We start from the raw sequence: 7,819 nt of genomic DNA on the forward strand, positions 1-7,819 counted from the left end.
TTCGGATTATTGGGAGAATTCTTGCCTTGACGCCTGCCCATCTCCTCCTATTGATCCTATCCAATGGGTCCTTTAAAAACCGGATCAGGTTTCCCTGCTGGCCAAGGGCTCCGCTTACAAAATGCCCTCACTCTCTTTCGTGGTTCCTGCTGCAGGCCAAGAACCCTCTCACCCCTCTGAAGGATCTTCAGGACAGGACCAGGCTCCCCTTGTGCCAGTGACCTGGCCAACCAAAGGCCTACCTCTTTGATTCGATTGTAGTAGGGCGATCTGCTCTCCTTATTGCACGCCTGTTCCCGCCGCTTGGGTCTGTCTCTGCGCCGGTCCCCGAAAGCCTCTTCCTGTATGCGGTGTTGCTCCGCCGCGTCTGGCCGCCGCCGCTCCGCCGCGTCTGGCCGCCGCCGCTCCGCCGCGTCTGGCCGCCGCCGCTCCGCCGCGTCTGGCCGCCGCCGCTCCGCCGCGTCTGGCCGCCGCCGCTCCGCCGCGTCTGGCCGCCGCCGCTCCGCCGCGTCTGGCCGCCGCCGCTCCGCCGCGTCTGGCCGCCGCCGCTCCGCCGCGTCTGGCCGCCGCCGCTCCGCCTCTGTGCGTCTGGCCGCCGCCGCTCCGCCTCTGTGCGTCTGGCCGCCGCCGCTCCGCCTCTGTGCGTCTGGCCGCCGCCGCTCCGCCTCTGTGCGTCTGGCCGCCGCCGCTCCGCCTCTGTGCGTCTGGCCGCCGCCGCTCCGCCTCTGTGCGTCTGGCCGCCGCCGCTCCGCCTCTGTGCGTCTGGCCGCCGCCGCTCCGCCTCTGTGCGTCTGGCCGCCGCCGCTCCGCCTCTGTGCGTCTGGCCGCCGCCGCTCCGCCTCTGTGCGTCTGGCCGCCGCCGCTCCGCCTCTGTGCGTCTGGCCGCCGCCGCTCCGCCTCTGTGCGTCTGGCCGCCGCCGCTCCGCCTCTGTGCGTCTGGCCGCCGCCGCTCCGCCTCTGTGCGTCTGGCCGCCGCCGCTCCGCCTCTGTGCGTCTGGCCGCCGCCGCTCCGCCTCTGTGCGTCTGGCCGCCGCCGCTCCGCCTCTGTGCGTCTGGCCGCCGCCGCTCCGCCTCTGTGCGTCTGGCCGCCGCCGCTCCGCCTCTGTGCGTCTGGCCGCCGCCGCTCCGCCTCTGTGCGTCTGGCCGCCGCCGCTCCGCCTCTGTGCGTCTGGCCGCCGCCGCTCCGCCTCTGTGCGTCTGGCCGCCGCCGCTCCGCCTCTGTAACTCTTTAAATTATTATCAACATTGTTCTTTCAGTTTCTATCTCATTAGTTTCTGCTCTAGTCCTTATCATTTCTTTCCATCTAATGTACTTGGGTTTTATTTTTCTGGGGTTTTTTTTGGGGGGGGACCCTGGAGTGCACAATTAAGTTACTTATCAAGATCTGATGTTTTAATGCAAGCACTCATAACTGTAAACTTCCTGTTAGGACTGCCTGGGCTGCACTCTGGAGGTCTGAGAGGTTGTATTCTCATTTCATTCAGTTCTAGGAACTCTTTATTTTCCCTTGAGAAATGTGTCCTCCTTCTCTATTGGTAGAATATTTTCTATAGATATCTGTTAAGTTCATTTGGTCAATGGAATCATTTTAATTTGAAGGTTCTTTATTTTTATTTATTTATTTTACTGATTTTTCAGTGGGGAAGTCCAATGTAGATATGAGAACTGGGTATGAAAGTCTCTCACTCTTGTATCAGCTTTGTAGCATCTGCTTTATGAAACTGGGAGGCCCACAATCCAGTGCATAAATATTTACAATGGTTACATTTTACCTATGAACTGTTGCCTTTATTAGTAGGCAGTGGCCTCTTTTGAAGTCTTCTTTATCTGATACAAAATTACTACATTACCATCTTCAGTTCCCATTTGCATAGTAGGCTGATTTCCGGCCTGTGAACTTCAGTTAAGAAATGCCTTTGCATATGAGTTTCTTGGACATAACAGATAGTTAGATCTTCTTCTATTAACCAGTTGGTTAATCTGAGCTTGTTTATGTTTTCTATCAAAACCACGGTTACAGGTTCAGAGATGGGGAAGATTGGCTGTAATCCCACCCTGACTAGGCTGCTATGACTAAAGTAGTAACAGAGAGAGTAGGGGTAAGAGGCCAAGCATTGCGTAGTTGAAGCCTTCCTTAACTTTTAACTTCAGTTAGAAAAGAAGGATGCAGGAAACAGACCATTACCCCATACCCACAATTCTGTACTCCTCCAATACACAAAACTGCATAGAGCTTGAAGCCACAATGTCAAGAAGTATGCAGAACTAGCATTCCAGCCTTGTCAAATTAAGGTGTCACTGAGTGACAGATGAAATTACTTTCTTATTTTTTACTTCCATTCTGTCTACCAAACACTCATTGCTTGCCGTTACTCCAGCCCCCATCAAGAAGAAGACAAAAGAGCAAAACAGGAGAACCTGTCACGGACTGTGCTCTGCTGTCTGCATCTTAATCCCGCCTTTGCAGACAGTGCCCTGGATACAAGGGGTTGTGTGCAGCTTTTCTGTTCTAGGACCCTCTCAGCATCTCAGCACCCTTTCTTCTCAATCCCATTAGATTTTTGTCATGTGTTATAAACCACACAAATGGCTTCCCTTCTAGCATCCCTCTTCGGAATATTGTTAGTTACGCCAGTAAAATATTTACATATTTACACATTAGGTCTCAAGGATGTGCTCTCATTCACCCCTTGTGCCCTGTGTCACCTCCCTTTGCAAGGTGGTTTAGATGCCCCTTCCCCTGTCAAGGGCTGAAGCTTTCTTGAATCTGGTCCGTCCAGCTATTTGCTTTTCCAGTAGGAAGTCAGGGAGTCCCACAGTTCAAGGCCAAGCCTCACAGAAGCCTATCTGCTCCTTTTTCTCTGAGCCATGCTTCCATGTCAACAGGCTCAGACGAGAGGCTGGAGACAGGCAGAACCAAGGGCAGCCACCCTATTGATGCCACCTTCCCTTAACAAACTGGCAGAGGATTGTGATGCAAAAACGGAGCTGGGCTGGCCTAGGTACACCAGCTGGGCCATGCTCCAATTATGAGCTAAATCAATGGCTACTTAAGATACAAACTTATTATGAAAATTTAAAACTTTTTAGAGTGTTTCAACTTTCATGTTAGGGATGTCTAAGCAGCAAAACCAATACAGATATTTGGATTCACTTTTTTTGATTTTGTTTATTGATATTTATTGAGCTCTACATTTTTCTCTGCTCCCCTGCCTGCCTCTCCTCCTCCTTCAACCCTCCCCCAAGGTCCCCATGGTCCCAATTTACTCAGGAGATCTTGTCTTTTTCTAATTTTTTAAAAGATTTTATTTATTTATTATGTATAGAAAGCCTACCTCCATGTATGCCTGCAGGCCAGAGGGCGCCAGATCTCATTACAGATGGTTGTGAGCCACCATGTGGTTGCTGGGAATTGAACTCAGGTCCTCTGGAAGAACAGTCAGTGCTCTTAACCGCTGAGCCATCTCTCCAGCCCCAATACAGATATTTGGAAAGTTGGAGAAAAAAAACTCTAAAGTCTGAAACATTATCGATCCTAAATTATTGATCTTAAACATTTCCAGAAGGGATATTCAACCCTTCCTAAGTTTTGCAGTAGGGATTCTTTACATTTTATTTTTAATTTTATGTGTATTTTGCCTGCATGTATGTCCACATACCATGTATGTACAGCTCCCATGGAGGTCAGAGGGCGCATCAGATCCCCCAGGACTGGAATTACTGATGGTTGTTAGTTGTCATGTGGGTGTTTCGAATTGAACTTGGGTCCTCTGGAGGAGTAGCCCGTGCTCCCAATTTCTGAGGCATATCTCATCTTGGGGTAGGTTTTTAGGTAGCAATGCTAACTAGTTAATAGACTAGCTAATACAAAATACAGTGAAAGAGTTAAAGTTACCTAACATTTTTGACAAATTTTTCCAGGTTTTGTAATATAAAGAACTTCCATGTTATTTTGCTGCCACCTCCATTACTTCTGGGTTCTTATAGATTCTAAGTATAGAGATAAGTACTGGCTATAGTAGGGCTAATACGTTTCTATGTAATACATTAATAAATGTCATAGCCAGCACTTATTTACACTGTAATAGCCAGTACTTCTTTGCTCTTGGTTCCTACATAATGGTAGTGAAAGTCACACACACAAGGTGGAAAACCAGCACCACAATTCCTGTGAGCAAAGCCAACTGAAACGACAAACTTACTATCTGCACTACACCCTGCACTCCTGATGCTAAGACAGAATACCTAAAACTGAGCAGAATATTCACACTGAATGTAGGTGGTGCCATAGCATGGGTCGGGTTCTCGGGTTGAACAAAAAATGGGGGAGCACCAGCAATCACTTCTCTTTGCTTTCTGACTATGTACCCAATGTGACCAGCTGCCTTTGCTCCCAGGTTGCCATGGTGAACTGAATCCTCAACCATGAGCCCACATAAACCCTTCCTTTCTTAAGGTACTTCATCAGGAGTTTGATCATAAGAATAGGAAAAGTAGCTACTACAGTAACCACAGCACATCCCTGAGTCTTTTCCAGGGGTAGACGTTTGCTCTTCCCCATTAATGACGTAACGACGTTTTCACTGTCTTACCAATCTAATGAAGCACAGGATGCCCTGTGGCAGTTCCTGTTATTGTTTACTTGACAGCTACATCTTATTAGCTACATTTACTTATACAAGTTCAATACAAAGATGTTTTATCTAAGAGGATAGAGCTGAGGAAGCAAGAAAGACAGCTTCAGCTCCGTTAAAGTTAACTAAAACGGATGCGGATGCCGGAACTGTCATACCCTGAGCAGACAAAACCAGCTGGTCCTTAGAAGTGACCTCAGCTTTGTTTGATTTGCAGACTTAAGTGGAATGTCAAGTTGTTTCTTGTATTTCTAGTGGGAGAAACTAAATATGACCATCTTATAATCATACCCAATATTTTCTTTACTTTATGTCTGTGACTCTAAAAACACCCCCTACTCCGGGGACTCTTCCTTGCCTCTGTCAGTGGAGCTCCCACACCACTTCTCTGGAACTCTATGTTTCAGTTGCCTGATGTCTAAAATATTATCGTGGAACCAGGAAAAAGCACTTGCCACCACACTTGAGAACCTGAATTCCTGGAACTCACACGGTGGAAAAAGAGAACTGACTCCCATGAGGTATTTCTCCACCACATACACACACACACACAAAATGTAAAATTAAAAATAATTTTTTATTGCTGCTGTTTACTTTTTCTCTTGTTTTGTTTTGGGGGGAAGGGTGTTATTAGGGATCGAGCCCTGAGCCTTGTCCTTGCTAGGCAAGCTCCCTACCACTGAGCTATAGCCACAGACGAGGTTAGCCTTGAATTTATGCTCCATCTGCTTGGTCTTCTAAATGCTGGGGTCACAGGCATGCACTACCATGCCTGGCCTCAGTTTATTTTGAACAGCCTCAAAAGACAGGTTTCCACTGCCAGGAGAAGACGTGGGTACCAGCAGATAGAACTCTCCCCCTGCTGTCGTCACTGCGACAGAAATCCATATTAATCCCCTCTGCCGTGGACTTCATGCACACTCTGCCCTGCTCTGCTAGGTTGAGAGCTACGCCAGGAGAAAAGAGAGAAAGCATCTATGACAAACCCACCCTTGACTTTCACGAGGTCAAACGCGGGCTAAGAGCAGTTCTTTTGCATGACAGACAACATGTTGCATGTAACATGAGCAGACACCAGATCTAGCACAGAAGACCTAGCACATGGAGGACTCTATGTTTAGACCAGGACAGGGGGCAGCTAACTAGAGTCCACAGTAAGGAGTACCAAGCTGGAAATATAGAAGACCTTAGGTCAAGACAAGCAACTCACTAGCTAGCTATGTGGCCTTGGGTGCATCACTTAATTTCCCATGATCTTGGCTTTCTTCATTATAAATGAATGCTATGATAACTACCTTAAATGGTGTGGCTGTGAGCTGAAACGAATAGCCCCAAACAGCTGTGTTTGCTATGCTCACACTCTGCCCCAAGGGCAGGGCTCAGCGAGGATGGTTCATCAAGAACAGCTTGTCTCCATCTTACTAGACATCAGTGGAGGCGAACTGAAGGCTACTCCAGCCTTCTAGAGTTTCACTCATATGTCCATGGCCTGTTAATTGGAACTGGGACCTGTTTTCCCTACAGCATGGTGGCTGCCTCTCAAGACCACAGGTCCCAAGTAAGTCAAGCAAAAACCATGTCTCATTTGCTTTAAACATGTTTGGTATCCCTCCTCCCCTGTGGTATGTGTCAATTCAGTCACTAAGTCCTGCTCAGAAGGAAAGTGGACCTTATAATCGGAGGAGTAGCAAGATTCTGGAAGAGAGGTAATGCCATTGTGACCATTGTTGGTCTTTGTCACAGGCTCTCAACTGGTACTTTTCCATGCTATTTCCCGATAGGTAGAAATGTACAGTTCTACGAAAAAAGGAAACAGTGGTGCAGGGAGAAGGAAAAGTCACACAGTTTCTGTTGGTAAACACCCAGACTAACTCTACCTTCTTTATGCTCCAGATGGACCCTCAGTGCCAATAGCAATGCCTGCCCCATTCAGCTCTTGTGAAAATTAAGCCAGCTAACCTATTAAGGCTGTGCCTGGCATGTGGTCAATGATTCCTAAGATGTCCTGACTCTGGAGAGGCTCTGCTCCTGCTACCTCATGGATGGAATCCCCCTGCAAACAGTTGCCATGACAACTTTCCAAAGCCGGCACAGAATATCTCCCCACCTCAACGACCGGACTGGAAAAAAACCAAGTGCTGAGCGGTTTCATCGTCTCATGTCTACATACCCGGTCAGACCAGCATCTCTCTCTCTCCTCTCACTCCAGTTCAGGCCTGGCCGACTTCAGTTCACGCCTGGCGGCTGTGGAATTCTGAAGGCTCGTACATTTGATCTCTCCTGGTGGAGGTTCAGAAGTCTCTATCTCAGGTCTCCATCTGCAACACACAGAATTCTCCGGTGAGGTTTTTGGGTGCAGTGAAAAGCACCATGAGTGAGCACACAGGTGACTTGTTTCCTGCAGGCTCTGGAAGGACATTGGTAGATGGGAGATCAGGGGTGGTTCTCCTGCCCATGCTGACCCCAGCCCTACCTCTGGGTCAGGAAATGGGGAGGGGGGCCTCCTGAACCAGAAATGCCCTCCAAATTCCCAGCTGCTGCTCAGAATTTGAAGACTCCCAACAGTCTTCCTTAAACAAAGGACGGATCAACAGTCATCCTGTTGTCACTATCAATTATGTGACGTGTTTTCTTCCTTACTCTTTGCAAAGAGGCTTTGATCTTCCACCCCGGGGTTCCGGAGTGGATTCCCACCCAACCACACACTTCACTGTCAAGTGTTTCTGTCAATACCCTACCATTTCCAAGTTGCCTTAGCCCACAGATACAACCGTCACATTCATGCAGGGAAGCAGAACATAAAGATAGATCCCAGTTGAGAGTCCCTTTCACTGTCGCCATGGGTGGACAGTTTTCATTCGGATTCTTTCTCGCATGTTGTATATTAACTGATAAACACCCAAACATGACTTTTCTAAATAAATGTTAATTATGCCCATGCCCCTTGCTCAGCACATTCTTAGGATGACTTCCCACCATTATTTCATTCCTTTTCCTTTACCTCTCCTGCTCTTCACCATCCCCCTTCCCCAACAGGCTCTACACTGATCTCAGACTCCCTCTTTACTCCCTGCAAGTATCACGTCCACCCATCCTTCACATCTGGCCTGTAATATCCTTCACGGCCCTCTCTAGTTACTTAAGATTCAACTTTTAGGTCTGGGTAGAATGCAGCTGGGCCACA

General features: G+C 48.4%; 1 protein-coding gene across 1 annotated transcript in view; it reads right to left on the minus strand.

Annotated features, from left to right (window-relative positions):
* The window catches only part of Rin2 (Ras and Rab interactor 2), a 177,976-nt gene extending 171,054 nt beyond the window's left edge, over window positions 1–6,922 (minus strand). The window contains exon 1 of the mRNA XM_041670354.1: window positions 6,806–6,922. The gene's annotated coding sequence lies outside the window, so the exon portion shown is untranslated. The remainder of the gene's footprint in view (window positions 1–6,805) is intronic.
* Window positions 6,923–7,819: the final 897 nt, after the last annotated feature.

This window comes from Microtus oregoni, unplaced genomic scaffold (genome assembly GCF_018167655.1).
Source record: "Microtus oregoni isolate MIOR12 unplaced genomic scaffold, Mior012 000020F_ref0000438, whole genome shotgun sequence".
In the NCBI taxonomy this organism is placed as follows: domain Eukaryota; kingdom Metazoa; phylum Chordata; class Mammalia; order Rodentia; family Cricetidae; genus Microtus; species Microtus oregoni.